Source organism: Nyctereutes procyonoides, unplaced genomic scaffold (assembly GCF_905146905.1).
Source record: "Nyctereutes procyonoides isolate TBG_1078 unplaced genomic scaffold, NYPRO_anot_genome, whole genome shotgun sequence".
NCBI classification, from domain to species: domain Eukaryota; kingdom Metazoa; phylum Chordata; class Mammalia; order Carnivora; family Canidae; genus Nyctereutes; species Nyctereutes procyonoides.
This window is the reverse complement of record NW_026575026.1, coordinates 4535031-4552421: the sequence shown is the minus strand read 5'-3', so window position 1 is coordinate 4552421 and position 17391 is coordinate 4535031. Positions and strand designations below refer to the sequence as shown.

The 17391-nt window shown below is 44.3% G+C and overlaps 1 protein-coding gene across 1 annotated transcript in view; it reads right to left on the bottom strand.

Annotated features, from left to right (window-relative positions):
* Positions 1-17391, bottom strand: part of MAN2A1 (mannosidase alpha class 2A member 1) — a 163067-nt gene that overhangs the window by 101934 nt on the left and 43742 nt on the right. The window lies entirely within an intron of this gene.

The following is a 17391-nucleotide window of genomic DNA, read 5'->3' as shown; positions in this document are numbered from 1 at the left end:
GCAGGTCACTCTGGAAGTTCCTTTTCATAAGGTTATAATCTCCCAGACAACTTCCAAGATCCTGATGTCAGGAGACACATCTGAAATATTTCTGAACCTTCCAGAGCACCTAGCAAAGTGCTTTACTTGCAGTATACGCTGAATGCATGCTTATTGGAAGACTGTCATTTTAAGCCTGATATTTGCTCCCATACACCTGCACTGAAAAATCAATATGTATTTTGGTCCTTCTGACTATGGAAAGTTAATCATGCAAACCACACAAAAGTAATAATAATAAAGGTAAAAGCGAGTAAATAACACATGCCTCTGGGAATATAGATCATAAGCGCTTTGGCTCCAGATTCAGTTAAAATGTGTCTCTATAGTTTATTTTGCGTTATTGAGTGAAGAGCTCTAACATCGCCATCATCTGTCCATGGGGTACTCCTTTGCCATAATACCATACACGGTAAGCATATCCCCAGCCCTACGACAAATGAATTGTTACAAGAAGATCCCTTCCTCCAGGGAAAAACAAACTCATAGACTGATAAATATTTGAAGAAGTACCTGGGGAAGTACAGAAGTCAAGAATTTAAGCAAACACCTTAAATACCATGGACCTGGCAGTAAGATGGTCTGAAAAGTGGTGTAGAATTTCAGAAAGAAAAGCAGCTTTAATAAGGACGCGCGGCACATGACACCACCCCTAAACTCCAAGTGCCAAGCCAAATTTAGTAGACGCGGCCCAGAGGCATAAGAGATAAACATTTCCTTACAAGAGAATCCTATAACAGAGTCCACAGCATTGACACATCTGATTTACTCAAACATACACGTAATCGTATAATCCGTGACAGACTGGAAAGCGGACACAATTTTCAAGAATGAATGGATGAATGCCTTCCTTGTATAAAATCTTTAAATGTTAATTTAATCTGTCTTGCCATGGGAATCACCCACTAACGTAATTTCACACGGAGACTATGCTGGCTCATTGTAGTGTCTAAAAAACCCCAAAGGTCCAGTCCAACGTTAGATTCTCATTGGCCCAAATCAAGAACTTACAATATAGAAGTCGGAAATTTCTAAAAAAAATAAAATAAAAATAAAAAAGTCATTTCTTTAAGAACACAACTGAATCCAAGGCTATTTTGTCCTGTTCTTACTGTCAAACTGCTTCTAGTCATTTTTCTTTCTAGTCTTCCTGGTGTTTGCCAGATTTAGCTACCCTCCGGAGGCCTTGGCCTGGGCCCAGCTCTCATGTCTTACAGCCAGTACTTGGAAGCCTGAGACGTCAGGAGAAAATCGGGATCTAATCTCTCTCTGGCCATCAAATATAGAAATGTGGCTCCTTATCGCCGCATTCCAGTCAACAGATCTTTTGGAAAATCTCAGAAATAAATTGATCGAAACAAAGTCTTTGCTGCTTCTGAATAGAAAGTGGAAATCACAGATTAAGAAATCTAAAAATTAAAATGAAAAAAAAAATCACTCAAGGGTGCCTGGGGGGCTCAGTGGTGGAACGGCTGCCTTCAGCTACGGTTGTGGTCCCGGGGTCCTGGGATCGAGTCCTGCATCGGGCTGCCTGCTCAGCAGGGAGACAAACCGCTGACAAACCCTCTCCTGCCCCCTCTGCGTGTGTGCACTCTCTCTTTCTCTCGGTCAAATGAATACGTAAATAAATCTCTTTGTTTAAAAAAAATGACTCCAACGATGGAATTTTTCATCTATGAGTTTTGTTTTAGTACACGGTCCCTGTCCCACAGGCATGAACGGGCCCCAAGAAACCGCTAAGCGAGCAACAAATCGCACCTGCGGGCCACAGCAACCGGTCGCCCGGGGCCCCGCACCTGCCCCGCCCTTCCCTGCGCTCCTGGGTCCCGGGCTGAGGGCTGAGGTCGTACCTGAGTGCAACGGTTACCTTAACGACGGTCCTGTCACTTAATTTTGGGAAGGCATAAAAGTCCTCCTGTGCATTGCGTTCTCCAGAACCTTCTTTCTTACTCTCTTCTCCCTATTTTCCCCGAACTGACGGGGGCCTGTCCTCCCAGGTCCCCTCCGGTCCAAGCTACCTGGGGACAGTCCCCGGGCGCCCAGCCCAGCTCAGCAGCACTTGCCAGCATCAGAGCCCCCCAGTCCCCTGAGTGTCCCCCTGGGCCCAGTACCGAGAGAACAGGGACCAGGCCGCGCGGTGTGCTCACCGTTCCAGGCCTGGCGCCAGGCACGTAAGGGGCACCCTGGCCGTCGGAGACTCCCACCAATGAGCAGCCCGACTCGGTACTGCCTGGGGGCCGGGGGGCCAGGGGGCATCGGGGGGGCCGGGGCGTCAACCCGGGCAGCCGAGGCACGAGCGGTGCCACCCGAGGACGGAGGCGGGCGGCCACTCCCGGCCCCGGGGCCCTGGGCGCACCCGCAGGGGGACCTGGGCACGGCCGAGCTGCTGCACCTCTGCACCTCGCCCATGGAGGCTCCCAGCCGAGCGGGCAGGAAAAGAGAAGTTCAGGAGAAGAGGCAGATCCATGAACCAAGCTGCGGAGAGCTGGAGCTGGAGCTGGAGCTGGAGCTGGAGCAAGGGGCAGAGGCGAGGAGGGGAGGACAGAGCTGCCAGGGGAGGCGCAAGAATCACACAGAAGGGAGACAGAAAAGGGAGCAGAGGCAACCGGGCACGCTAAAGATAAAAAGAACAAGTCTGTGAAAATAGCCTCAAACATTCTAGGAAGCAGTAATGAGGTGCTACAACCTGCGCTCCCACTTGGAACAAGGTATTTTTATAGTTAAAAAGGTACCACGTCATTGTGACCTGCTCAGAAACAGACGCATCAGTGGGTCAGGACATAAAGCTGAGAAATAAACTTTTAAAATATTTATACTATTAAAATAGCGAATTGCGTTAATGGGAAAGAATGGGATATGGTTTTCTTCATAGAAGCTTGAAGCAGAGAGATTTATTTATCTATTTACTTACATATGTTCTTATTTATTTATTTTAAGATTTTATTTCTTTATTCATGAGACACAGAGAGAGAGAGGCAGAGACGCAGGCAGAGGGAGAAGCAGGCTTCTTGCAGGGAGCGGATGCGGAACTCGATCCCAGGACCCCGGGGTGACACCCTGAGCTGAAGGCAGATGCTCAACCACTGAGCCACCCAGGCGTCCCAAAGCAGAAGGATTTAAAACAAACTCGTAAGAAAGTCAAGTTATCAGGATGCCTGCGTGGCTCATGGCTGAGGGTCTGCCTTGGGCTCAGAGCATGACCCTGGAGACCCGGGATCGAGTCCCACATCGGGCTCCCTGCAGGGAGCCTGCTCCTCACTCTGCCTGTGTTTCTGCCTCTCTGTGTCTCTCATGAATAAAGAAATAAAACTCTTTTTTTTTTAAGTTTTTTTTTTTAATTTTTATTTACTTATGATAGTCACAGAGAGAGAGAGAGAGGCGCAGAGACACAGGCAGAGGGAGAAGCAGGCTCCATGCACCGGGAGCCCGACGTGGGATTCGATCCCGGGTCTCCAGGATCGCGCCCTGGGCCAAAGGCAGGCGCCAAACCGCTGCGCCACCCAGGGATCCCAAGAAATAAAACTCTTAAAAAAAAAAAAGCCAAGTTATTATGTCCTACAACTCAAAAGACTGATACTCTGAAATAAAATGCTCATACAGCCTTTTAAGAAAAACTGCAAGAACAGGTCACAACAGGCATGAATGATGTCATAGTAAGCAGGCCAGAAAGGACACACATTTTGGTTTTTCTTAGGATAGTTTCCCTAATCGAGTTTCCCTTTTGGTTAAAAGAAAAACCAAATCGCGGGGGGGTGGGGGGTGGGAGGGGAATACATGATGCAAAATACGAAGTATGTAACAATGATTATGGACAGATGGTCAGCTTGGTGACTGTTCCTCGTCCACTGAACTGTCTTTCCCAATCTATGCATAGGAATGGTAAGAACCAGATGATAAACTGGAAGATCTTTAGAGGCGGAAAGGTTTTGTTTGACATAAAATATTTACTGTGTTAGGGAAAAACACTCACCACAAAACCAAACCAAACCCTCACACACAGAAACTGCAGGAAAGAGACGTGCACAAAATTCCCTCGTAGATGCCTGTATCCTACAATAAATACAGCAAGTACTTAAGAAGTATCTCACGAAGGACAGAAAAACACAAAGGTCCAAAGAAACAGGAGGAAAACATTAACCTGATGATTGAGAACCACAGCAAGGACCGTCATCATTTAGTAACAAGTACGAAAAAGTAGGACTGGCAGTCTCCAGAAACAGCACCTCAGCAAAGACTTAGAAAAATATTTATAAGCAATAACAGAAGAGCGGTGATAGTCTTCAAAAAGAGAACCATATTTAAAATCGCCACTGTTAGCGATACAAGGAAAATAAAATCAAAACAGACTGCAACTGCACATTTGAGACTTTAATATATATGTATATTATATATATATATATACATATATATTTTTTCTTTTTTTTAATCAAGCAGCCAGAAATACCTACAGCTAAAGTTACTTAGAACAAATACAGGTACTTCCCATTTCCATGCACTTAGTATTCAGCAAGCAACAACAACCAAGCTATTTCTCTGGACTAGAGAAATACAAAATTTAAAAAGACATGCCCACTCCATAGGATGTACTGCTTGTTGTCTGCCAAGAGACTGGCTTCCTGCAAATTTTCTATGCCTCCGCTGTCCTCCTATTTCCTAAGAAACACGAGATCTGGAAGCAAAAGTGAAAAGACACGGAAGGGGGGATGGGGAGAAAGAGAAGAAAATATACATACAGGAAACAGGAAACCAGGCACTTCAACTTTCAAAATTAACAACACTCCTGTTTCACTTTTTAAAAACGGTTGACTCGTCCCTCCTGGCAGCAGCAGCATTACACATTGCTGCTTCTACTATCTCACTGCTGAGGAACTTGGTATAAAAAGCTTAACAAAATCACTGATCGAAATTAGGCTGTGCATTATCTGTCACAGCTCCCTTTGCCTCACATGTAGAATTTACACTTAAGGATGTACTTTCCAAGCACACGAAGCTGCAAATCATTTTCTCTGAGTGTCACCTTTTCCCCCATGGAGGCTCATCACGAAGAAAGACAGATTCAAAGAGCTTTTTTTCCCTACTGGGAAAATTGTCACGGATAACTTAGTAGTAAAAAAAAAAAAAAAAAAAAAAAAAAAACAGCATCATTTAGCAGGCTGCAAAGAATCACAAATTAATTTCACATGAGAAAACGAGATGACTTTGTAATCATACATCGGGGGACATATGAAATAATACAAAAGGAGGTACAGGGATTCATTCTTAAGTAAAAATTTAGTTAAGTGGAAAATTCAAAAAGATGGGAGGTTCCCGGTGAATCAATCGATAGCCTAGAAACGTTTGCTTAGCATGTGCCCGACTCCTTATACCCTTCGTGGGAAGTGCCTAATACAGGAGAACAAAAATAAAATCTGTTTCAAGACTCCTCATATAGTACTAACTGGGGAAATTCATTGCATTCTTCTGAATATTGCTGATGTCAGTCTCTAAGGATTAGTACAGAAGGGGGCACCTGGGTGGCTCAGCCGGCGGAGCCCTGCCTCTTGGTTCTAGCTCAGGTCAGGGTTTTAGGGTATCAGGGTCCTAAGATGGAGCCCCACACTAGGCCCCACTCTCAGCGCCCGAGTCGACTAGACCTTCTCTCCCTCCCTCTCTGCCTGCCCCCCCTCGGCTCACTCTCTTTCCCTCCCTCCCTCTCTAAAATAAATAAATAAAATGTTAAAAAAAAAAAAAAAAAGATGTAGACGACGAGGGGCAGATGGCAAATGCATTCTCTCTCATCATCCCTTCCTCACTTGACTCCAGCCACTCCTTTTAGTCCTGTGTCCACACTCCCTCTGCCTGGAATATTTTCCCTCCCAACACCTGCCTCACTGGCTCTTACGGATCCATCTGGAGCCTTTTGTAGCTACGTCTCACCCAAAGATCATCTTAAGTGTTAGCTTTCATAAAATCCAACACTTTTCTTTCATAGCATGTAGCACGAAATTTAATTACACACTGTGCGCTTATGGTCTTTCTCCCTCGATAGACTGAAAGCTCTGTGAGGGTAGGAGTCACGTCTAGTTTGCTCACCATTTAACACTCAGGGTTCCTACTAGGAAAGGGGACCAATCACTCAAAAGACAAGTGAAAAAAAGAATATGCAGCATATATTTCAGAAATGACTGACTCCCAAAAATGAAAAGAAATTTAGCCTCACAGAGAAATGCAAATTAAAACTTCAACGAGATATCACTTTTACTCATGATGCTGGAAAGATCAAAAAGTGGTGTAACATATTGTGATGTCAAAGCTGTACGGAAATAGGTATTGTTACATACTGCTGGCAGTAACCATCAAATTTTAAAATGCATATGTAGTTTTAAACATGTTCATTCAAATGAAGTCAGAAAATAAAGTATAAAAATAAACAAAAGCATAATATACACTGAATATAAAGATACATTCTGTGCATTCACAAAAGTCCAGAAATAAAACTACACAGTCACCCACTGGGAAGTGTCAAATAAACTAAGGCCCAGTGATAAAATAGGTTTTTATGCCATCTTTAAAAAGAAGGGCTCTTTTTTCCTGAAAGGTTTTCCAAGACCTATTAAGATTAAAATGGTACAATATCCATTAGGATGGAAATTGTATTAAAAAAAAAAAACAATAAATAAGATTTGATGAGGACGAGGAGCTATTGGAAACCTTATACATCGTGGGTGGTGAGGTAAAGTGGTACAGCTGCTGTGGGAAACAACATGGAAGCCCTGCAGAAATTTAAACACAGAATTACTATGTGATCCAGCAATTCCACTTCTGGATATATACACAGAAGAATTAAAAAGCAGGGACTTGAACAGACATCTGTACCCCTATGTTCACAGCAGTGTCATTCTCAATAACCAAAAGGTAGAAACTACTCAAATGCTCAACGATGAATGAATGGATAAACTATCATCTATTTATGCAATGAGATATCATCATTCAGCCTTAAAAAGGAAGGGAAGTCTGACACATGCTTCCACGTGGATGAAGCCTCAAGACTCTATGCTAAGTGAAATCAAAGCCAAACACTGAATGATTCGACCTCTATGAGGTACCTACACACAAAGGCGGATGCCAGGGGCAGGGGAGAAGGTAAACGGCAAGTTATCGTGCAACAGGTACAATCGCAGTTTGAGATCCTGAAAAAGTTCTAGAGACAGGTGATAGTTATTGCACAGCAATGTGAATGTACTTCAGTGCTACCAAACACTACATATAAAATCATTAAAATGGTAACTTTTAGGTCATGAATATTTTACAATAAAAAAAATAGTCACTAAAAAAATCAGCACAATGTACGTCATGCTATCGGTTGCACAACACACACATATACATGTTTTCACATACGTACATGGATGTATGTTCTCCTGTAAGAATTTTCTTACAGCAGCTGCGCCCTGTGGGAAGAACTAGATGACAAGGAGACAGGAGTGGTTCACCTCTTACCCTTCATTGTGTACCCTTTATATACTTGGACTTACATTAAAACATTAATTAAATGAAATTTTTTTTTCTGAGCTATAAATACTGTAGTCTGATTTCTCCTAAGCACTGTAAACTGACATAGCTATAGCATAAAATAATCCTGAAATGTTATTTAAGAATATTTCCCATACTAGATGGCTCAAGTAATCATTTCTGTCAAGTTTGTTTAAGATTTTATTTATTTCACAGAGATCATGAGCCAAGGGGAGCGGCAGAGGGAGAAGCAGACTCCCCACTGAGCAGGGACCCCCCCCCCCCATGCAGGGCTCTATCCCAGGACCTCCTGAGCCACCCAGGCGCCCTCATTTCCATAAAGTTTTAATAAGAGGCTATTTTTTTATGCAAGCTGGTGCAGCCACTCTGGAAAACAGTACGGAGTTTCCTCAGCAAGTTAAAAATAGAGGACTACCCTACAGCCCAGCAATTGCACTACTAGGTATTTAGCCAGAGGATATAAAAATACTGATTCAAGGGGATACCTGTACCCTATTGTTTACAGCAGCATTATCAATAATAACAAAATTATGGAAAGACTCTAAATGTCCACCGACTGATGGATGGATAAAGATGGGGTATATACAGACAAGGGAATTATTACTCAGCCATCAAAAAGAATGAAATCTTGCCATTTGCAAGGATGTGGATGGAGCTAGAGTGTATTATGCTATGCAAAATAAGTCAGTCAGAGAAAGATAAATACCAGATGATTTCACTCATGCAGAATTTAAGAAATAGAACATGATCACAGGAGGAAAAAAAAAAAAGGAACAAGAAACTGATTGTAACTCTAGAGAACAAACCGATGGTTACCAGAGGGGAGGTGGATGGGGAGATAGGAGAAATAGGTAAAGGGATTAAGGAGGGCACTTGTTGCCATAAGCACCAAGTGTTGCATGTAAGTGTGGAACCTCTATATTGTGCACCTGAAACTAATATTACAGTGTATGTTAACTAACTGGAATTTAAACAAAAACTTTTTTAAAAAATCAAAAAAGCGAATATTTAAATATTTCACTGTTTAAGTAAATGTCACTTCATTTTCTCATTTTCCAAAACAAAATTAATAAGATGCTCATGCATAATGAAGCAGAAAATATGTGAGCTTAAAGAATAAAATTTAAAAATCTACTCAATATCTTGCTATAAATGCACAAGGGGTTACGGTAGGCACCGTTTCTAACCAATGTATTTTAGTTAATACTATACCACAAACGCCTTTCCAGGTTAATAAGGACCTATCGTGTTTATGGCTGTACTGTACTTTTTAAAGGACTTTTTTTTTTTAAAGATTTTATTTACTCATTCACGAGACACAAAGAGAAAGAGAGAGAGAGAGAGAGAGAGAGAGAGGCAGAGACACAGGCAGAGGGAGAAGCAGGCTCCATGCAGGGAGCCTGACGTGAGACTCGATCCTCGGACTCCAGGATCAGGCCCTGGGCTGAAGGTGGCGCTAAACCACTGAGCCACCTGGGGATCCCTGGTTTGATCAGTTTTGACAAGTGTTTATATCCCTGCAATCACCACCAAAGCCAAGATTCGGACTATTTCCATTAACTCCGAGAGTTGTTTCATGCCCCTTTCCAGTCATTTCCTACCTCAACTGCTCCAAAAAAAGAAAGACCATCATCACTTCATGATTTCTACCATAATACAGAAGTTTAGCTACTGTTAAGCTTCATAAAATAAAATCAAACTATATTTGCTTTGCTGTGTTAGGCGTTTTTCGCTTAACAGGTTCATTAGATTCAGCCACATAACCACGTTTCCAGTGTTCATTCTTTTTCACTGCTGAGTAGTATTCCACCGCACGAATACGCCACGCTTTTTTTTTCATCTATTATATCGTTGATGGACATTTCAACTGTTTCCAGTTTGCAGATACTATGAAAGATTCTGCTCTGAAAATGTCTAGACAAGTCTTTCTGGGAGCACGTTCTCATTTCTCCCAGGGTCATGCCTAGCAGGAGGGTTCTAGGTCTCATTTCGTACACTTCCCTTTGGAAAACTCCGGTGACTTTTCAGAAAGCAACTGTCCCACTTTACCTCCCCACCAGAAATAGGAGACTTCCCGCGCCTGCACATTCCTACCAACTCCTGGTGGTGTCAGTATTTTTTATTTTCGCCATTCTACAAGGCCTGGGAGGGCATCCTGCAGTGGGTATGATCCGCATCTCCTTGATGGCGCCCCTTAGGGGGCCCAAGCACACCCTGCTCCCCGCCGCTGCAGCCTCACCAACCTCCTCCTGATCTGAACGTGCCAAGCTCTTGCTAACCCCTGGCCCATGATCACAACTCTCCTCTCATAACCTGGAATCCGCGCCCCATAACTGGCTAATTCCAATCCCCCTTCAGGTTTCAGCCTGAATCCACCTGCGTCAGGATGCCTTCCAAGCCCCCTTTCTTGCTTCTGTTAATAGGGAACTCTTTATTGTGATACTATGGTTACCCCCACATCTTCCCTGCTCGGCCTTGAAGACTAGGGTCAGGGGTGGCGTACTCACCTCCTGTATCCCAGGCTGCGAGCACAGTGAACCCCTGTAGAATGAATGATAAATGACGGAAGACTTTGGAAATAAGGTAACAGTTCAGCAGAGTCTTGAAAAATAAGGCTGAGATTACCCAGCGCACAAAAAGAAAAAAAAAAAAAAAAAAAAAACCTCTAAGCTCAACTCACTGGCAAATTCCTGAACATGAAACAGCATGTGTTGGAGGCCACACACGTGGCTCGGCGGGGGGGGGGGGGGGGGGGGGGGGCATCGGGGACGGGGACAAGCAGGCAGGGCTCAGGGCGACAGCGTGGCAAGCCCAGTGACACAGGAGCCGGTGTCTTTGGGCCCTGATGGGAGGCAGCCGTGACGGGGAGGCCAAAGGGGAGGAGGAGAAGCAAGGCCCGTGACCCCAGCAGGGAAATGGTCGGGAGGAAGGGAGCAGGGGAGGAGGAGGAGGGGAGCAGGGGGGAAGCAGAAAGGGAACAGGGAAGGAGCAGGAAGGGAACAGGGGAGGAGCGGGGGTGGGGGGGCAGGGGAGGAGCAGGAGTGGAGCAGGGGAGGAGCGGGTAGGGAGCAGAGGAGGAGGAAGGGAGCAGGGGAGGAGGAGGAAGGGAGCAGGAAGGGAGAAGGGGAGGAACAGGAGAGAAGCAGGGGAGGAGGAGGAGGGGAGCAGGGGAGGAGCAGGAGGGGAGCAGGGGAGGAGGAGGAGGAATGGAGCAGGGGAGGAGCAGGGGGGAGAGCAGGAGGGGAGCAGGAGGGGAGCAGGGAGGAGTGTGGAGGAGAATCCGGCTCAGCCAGAGGCTCAGCAAGGCAGGGAGAGGAGCAGGAGTCGGAGCGCTGGGTCCCAGGAGGCGCAAGGGAGAGAACTCCCGGCGTGCGGGGGGCGTGTGGGGCCGTGGATGCTGCTGGAAGCCCTGAAGGGAGCTGGGGAACATCCAGGGGAGACAGTCCCGTGGGTCGGGCAGCGTGGAAGGAACGCGAAGCTGCATCCCTGCAAGTGAACTGGGCGTGCAGCACGTGGGCGCAGGACACATACGCCCCCAAATACACACACGCTCCTGCTTCAACTATTAGAACTCAAATTACTTTCGACACCGGGGAATTGCTTTGATTCCTTTGATGCAAAGCTCTGTATCTTTAGGCTCTAAAGTCCATCCCAATCGGCAGTTTTCCCTGAACATCACAGACACACTGGAGCTCCTCCCTGCTCTGTGCAATTTTGCAGCAGCCTCCGGTCCAATACCCTAACATCTGACCTGTATGAAACGTATAATGAATTAACCTGCGTGAGAACTTTAAAGCCATATTTTTAGAGTGAAACCTGAAGTGTGCATCAATAGGTTTTGGATTCGTAGTCTTTAAGAAGGTCACCTCCAATGTTTCTCCGATTTCAATAAGCAAACAGGGAGCTAAGTTAAAAGGGTAGAAGGTTCACTGAAATATAAACCTAGGAAAGAAGATGTAAGAGAATGACAGAAATATTAAAGATTCTGCATTGTGGGGGCGCCTGGGTGACCCAGCCGGTCCTATGTCTGCTCCGGAGCTTGGGCCATGACCCAGCCCCGGGGTCGGGCTCCCTGCTTTGCAGGGAGTTGGCTTCGACCTCTTCCTCTGCCCGTGCTCCCTCTCTCAAATAAATAAGTAAATCCTTAAAAAAAAAAAAAAAAATTTGCATTCTTAGCAAAGCAATGAAACTCAGCAATGTGATGAAGATAAAGTATATCCATTAACTGTAACTTCTAGAACCATCCACGGAGGACCCCGTTCCTCCTGGCACACACGGGAAGCCTCATTTCACACCCCCAGGTCCCCACGGAGAAGCCAGTCAACACTCTGGGGAACACACAAGTTGTAGGTCCCAACACCTCACCGGACTTCTTCATGGAGCACCAGTCTCTTCAGATCTACAGAAACTGCCTCAGTGTCTCAGAGCCCCGAGAGGAAGAATCAATGTGTAATACGCCGGGTATTAATCAAAGGAAATGCTACGGCTAATGGTTCAGCTGCCTGATTCTGAATAAGGATCCACGTTTTGATGTATTATAAACATCATGCAGTATTTAACTGCATTTAGCTGAAAACTGTTCAAACATGAAGCCGAACAAGTAAAAAGAATGTTAACATCCCAGTCATTTTCAAAAATAAAACAAGCATAGATGGAAAATGTGCTGACGATTTAATGGGAAGCAGTTTTCTTTTAAATCCACTGGATGTGTGTTACAAGTAGGCACCACGACTATAACTGATTAAATTACTTTCGGTCACAAAAGAGGATAAAAAAGCTAGATGCTGTTTGCATGGATCTCCCTTTAGTTAACTAGATTCTCATTTTTTAAAAGCTGATAGAGCTGAATACTGCTGCCACAGGGGGTAGGAATCAAACAAGTCACTGCTAGAATAGATTATGGGGATCATTTGAGTTATGTTTCTGTTAAGTTCCCACAATCAATTGGTATTCTTCAGGGACAATAAAAGCTAACATGGAACTCTGCTGGAATTAACAGGTTCTGTTCTGCAATAGCTAGCTTGCAAATTTAGGTACAGACATATAATCCATAGATTCATCTTCAAAAAGGGGAAAAAAAAAGCCATCACATAAGCATTATGCCAGTAGTCAAAAAAAAAAAAAAAATTCTATCAGTAACACCATATAGTACAAGCTCAGAATTTTTAAATAATGAGAGCACATCTATATATCTATTAACCTTTCCCCAAAACATACATTTAGGCAAGGAATACTAAGAATGTCATGTTTAAGTAAGTAGAGGAAAAAAAAATGTTATTACCCTAGTTCCACAGATACATGTAGTAAGTGGGGGAAAAAAAAAAAAAAAAAAGGAATGATTATGCCAAGAAGGGAGAAAATTCTGACAAAGCTTGACCAGAAACAGAACTCATTTGCCCTAATGTTGCTATAAAACACTATTTTCTCTGGGGCATATGGGTGGCTCAGGTGGTTAAGCCTCTAACTTTGGCTCAAGTCATGATCTGGGGGTCCTGGGATCAAGTCCTAGGTTGGGGTCCTTGCTCAGCGGGATCTGCTTGTCCCTCTCCCTTGACCCCTCCGACCACTCATGTTCTGTCTCTCTCTCTCAAATTAAAAAAAAATTTTTTTTTGAAAAAAGCACAAAGAGAAACCATATTCTCTTCAAACAAAATGATATCATCAAGATGAGGCCTAGATTCCAGAATATGTCCCAATGCCAAAACAGTGTCTGTCAAAAGAAATTTAAGGCCATGAATTGAGCGTTAGATTCTAATTTGCATTCCCACTCCCAACATCTTACCATTCTCTATCCTTGATATTAAGTGGAATCCGATGAAATTGGCATTTCTGTACATCAAAAACGGTCAAAAATTGGCAATCGATTTCACACAGCTCGATCCACGTAAAGTGACCAACAGAATAGGAGAGAGAGAAACATGCACCAAGCTAGAGCAAGAAGGGGATTGTCCTTGTGCCGTAAAACCGACGGCATCTCCCACAGATCCTGCGCAGATGAAACTCAAAGGACTCCCGTAGGGACCCGCCACTGCCCTGCAAGAGGGACAACGGGGAGCCCCAAGTCACAAGGAAGAGGACTCTGCGATCCAGGCAACAGGCTCTAACTGGGAGCGCCGGGACGGAGGCAAAGTCGAATCCTGGATGGACTCTGATCATGGTCTCTGTGTTCCACTCGAGGGAGAGCCCCATCCTGCAGAGAAGCTTCTGGGCCCAGGGCCTTGCTGCTGCAGGGGCAGCTCCCTCCCATGTAGCGGGGAGGAATCACAGTGGCAAGGCCAGGCTCCTCTGCAGGTGGCTGGCCTCCCCTCTACTCGGTGGTGCAGACCTTCAGGCAGGCCAGAGCTCTCACCTGGCGGCCAGGTCACCAGAGAGCCTCGCTCAGCAGACAGCAAACGCTTCACTAGCCTCCCCGTCTTCCCAGAGCCCCAGCTCCTCCCTCCCCTGGGCCGTTCCCTCTCCTCCCTGGGACCGTCCTCCGGCCTGGGGCCCCAGTGCTCTGGTGCTCGCGTCATCCCTGCCCTGCGAACCCAGCTCTCCAGCGGCAGCCTCACTGTTGGCGAACAGCCCCCGCTGACTCTGGAGGGGCAGTGCCCTGGGAGACTCCCCGCGCAGCACCCAGGCCTACGTCCCGAGGAGAGGTCACGCCACAGGGATCACAGGGCCCGAGTCACAGAAAAGGAAGAGAACCATGAACGCACCGGGCTCTGCGGGGGGACCCGCCGCCTGCCCTCCCTGTCCACCCGCACTTCACTCTCTAAAGACTCAGGACACTGGAAAGGATGTATTGATTAGCGGAGCTCAGCTCACAGCTGGCCTATCTGACCTGAGGCAGGAGGACAGAGCTACGACGTGTGGGAGGCCACTTCCCAAGAGGAAATCAGGTGGCATGGAGGCTGGCCAGTCAGGATTAAGGCCCACAACGAGGAAACCAAGCATCCAGTCAGAACAGGAAGGAATTAAGACTAGTTACACTCTGTTTTGGGACAAATCCCAGGTGTACATATGCTATTGTTCATGGATGAATAAAAAGAAGTACCTGGACTTGAGGGGTACATCATAAAGAATGAGGAATTGAGGGGTTAAAAAAACCCCAAACAAAAAGTCAAAACCAAGCATTCAAAGCCAGAAAAGAACACGTTTCATTTCCCAGAGAACTAAATCTGAGTGCAGGGTAGGATAGAAGGGAAGAACCCTTAAGAAAAAATCTACCAAACATAGTGAATTTAACAAAGAAACCAAAAGTGCATGTGCAAAAGAGAAACTCAATAACCAGAAAATTAAAAAAAAAAAAACAAAACAGAAAATTTAATCCTCAAACAAAGGAAATAAAAACACCAAGTCATAAGAGCTGAAAACATTAAGCTAAAGATCCGTTTGAGTTGACAGGTGGAAAATTTAACAGTAAGTTATACACATACCTAGATACCTGGTCAAAATTTAGAATTTTATGGATAAAATTTGGAAATTCCTAAAAACATCTGAGAGGGGAGGTGGTGGGGGAGGGGGAAGGTTATGCTCACTGAAGCAATACATTAAAACACTTTAAGAAAGAAAGCATAAATTTTATAGTTACATTTTTCTATTAAAAGTCGAAGACTCCCAGGATCCTTTGAAACTAAAATCTACAGTGTCCAAGAGAAATACTCAAAGTGACAAATGAAAGTTAAAATAGCAAGAGCGTTTAATATTTATTAAGGATTTAAAAGTATGCCAGGCACTGAGCTAAGCATTTATTTGCATTTATTCAACCCTCATAAAAACGCAGTCAAACAGGTTCCCTCCTGACAAATGAAGAAAACGAGGCACAGAGAGGCTAGGTAAATTTGTTCACAAGGTAGACAGGAGTTGCCAGTAGAGGAAATCGGGTAGCCTGGTTCCAGCGGCCAGCCCTGTTAACTACTGCTCTAAATTGACTCTTTTTAAAATAAAACAGGTGAGCAGCCCGGGAGGCTCAGCAGTAGGCGCCACCTTCAGCCCAGGGCCTGATCCTGGGGTCCCAGGATCGAGTCCCGCATCGGGCTCCCTGCATGGAGCCTGCTTCTCCCTCTGCCTGTGTCTCTGCCTCTCTCTCTCTCTCTCTCTGTGACTATCATAAATTAAAAAAAAATTAAAAAAAAAAAAGGTATAGTCAACTTCTGCTATAAATGCTTGTTTCAAAAACAGGAATTTGTTCCAAAGGGATTGATTATATTAGGGAGCAAATTTTGTACTGCTTAAGTGAAATTTTGCCCTTCAGAAAGAATAAGTGAAGAAGGCAGAAAGCTGTGCCTCTCCAAACCCAGCCACTCAGGGACACACACACACACGCCCTCCAAGGTTTACTACCCGCCTCAGTTCACTGCCTATGTTCACCATCCTCCACGTGAGCTCAACAACTTCCTATCAGATTTGGATAACCCACTTTCTACCACTCCTGACACCCACTTCTACATGCAAACTTCAGGTCTTTTATTGTAGCATCTATGTATTTCTTAACCATCTAACATATGTAAAACTCTACCTGCATCTTTATTAGGTTCCCATCTCATGTGTGTGTCACTAGCAAAGTTTTTTTTTTTTTGGCAAAGTTTTTGAATGCTGTGCCCTGTCAAGAAAAACAAAGGTCTGATGGATAATGATGGAAAGCCAATTCTAAATTATCTTTAAATGTTTGTGACAACTTCCATCAAAATCCTTTTCTTTTTCTTTTTCTTTCTTTTTTTGATGCGGTAGGAAGAATTTAACAGATTAATTCTAAAACTCTTTGGGAAAATTAAGTGGTCACTCATTAAAATATTTTTTTCAGTAAAGAAAGACAAGGGGAGATTTAAACTGTCAGCTAATGAAACGTATCTTAAAGCCACAGCGATTATAGGCAAGCAGAAATGTCCATGAAAGAGGTCAGAAAACCCAGAAATCAATGCATATTTAAATACAATAAAGATGGCACTTCAAGTCAGTAGGGGGAAAAAAGGGGGGGGGGACAATTTACATCTTAGGGAAGCCACAGAGCACAGCATGTGGGCTGGAGAGGCTGCGGCGGATGGCACACCAGCCAGGCGCATCCCAGCTGGGTGACCCTGGACGACCAGTGTCTTTATCTATAAAATGAGGACAGTCATTGTACCTACTTCACAGGACTGTTGCGAGGATTATCAGTTATCATTTGTGAAGTGCTCAGAACAGGCACTAAAACAGTGAGTGCTATATATGTGATATTAAATAAATAAAAGAAAGCAATTCATGCTAAGATAATCCTTATGCTGCCAGGAGCGGAGGGGAGGGAGACACAGGGAACAGAACCTCCCATCATACCACATTATAAAGATAAGTTTCAGGATTTTAAAAACTGAATGATAAAAAAAATAAATAAACTGGGGGAAAAAAAAGGACTATTCATCTGATCTCTAGATTGGGAAAGACCTTTGAAAATATGACAGTAAAGCATCAAGAAAACAGATTAATGTATCTGATTACCTAAAAGAATGTTGAAGTCTATATACCAAACACTAAGAATTAAGAAAATAACTTGAGAGAAAATAAGGGTCGACATATGTATATATGAACTTACAGGCTGGTAAGAAAAAGTACACCATCGAACAATTCACAAAAAACTTTGCTTGTATATATGAGAAAATATGCAACATTAACAGTAATCAAAAATTCTAATTAAAATATTTCAACCACCAAATTGGTCAAAGTTTTGGAAAAAAAATTACGTGGGTGGCCAACTAGGCAGAGACATTGGTACAATCCTATATGGAAGATAGAAGAACACTCTGAAACAATCTTTCCAGGGGTCACTTTGATTATATGCTTCAAAAAAAGGTTTAAAATATTAAGCCCCTTTGACCTAGTAATTCA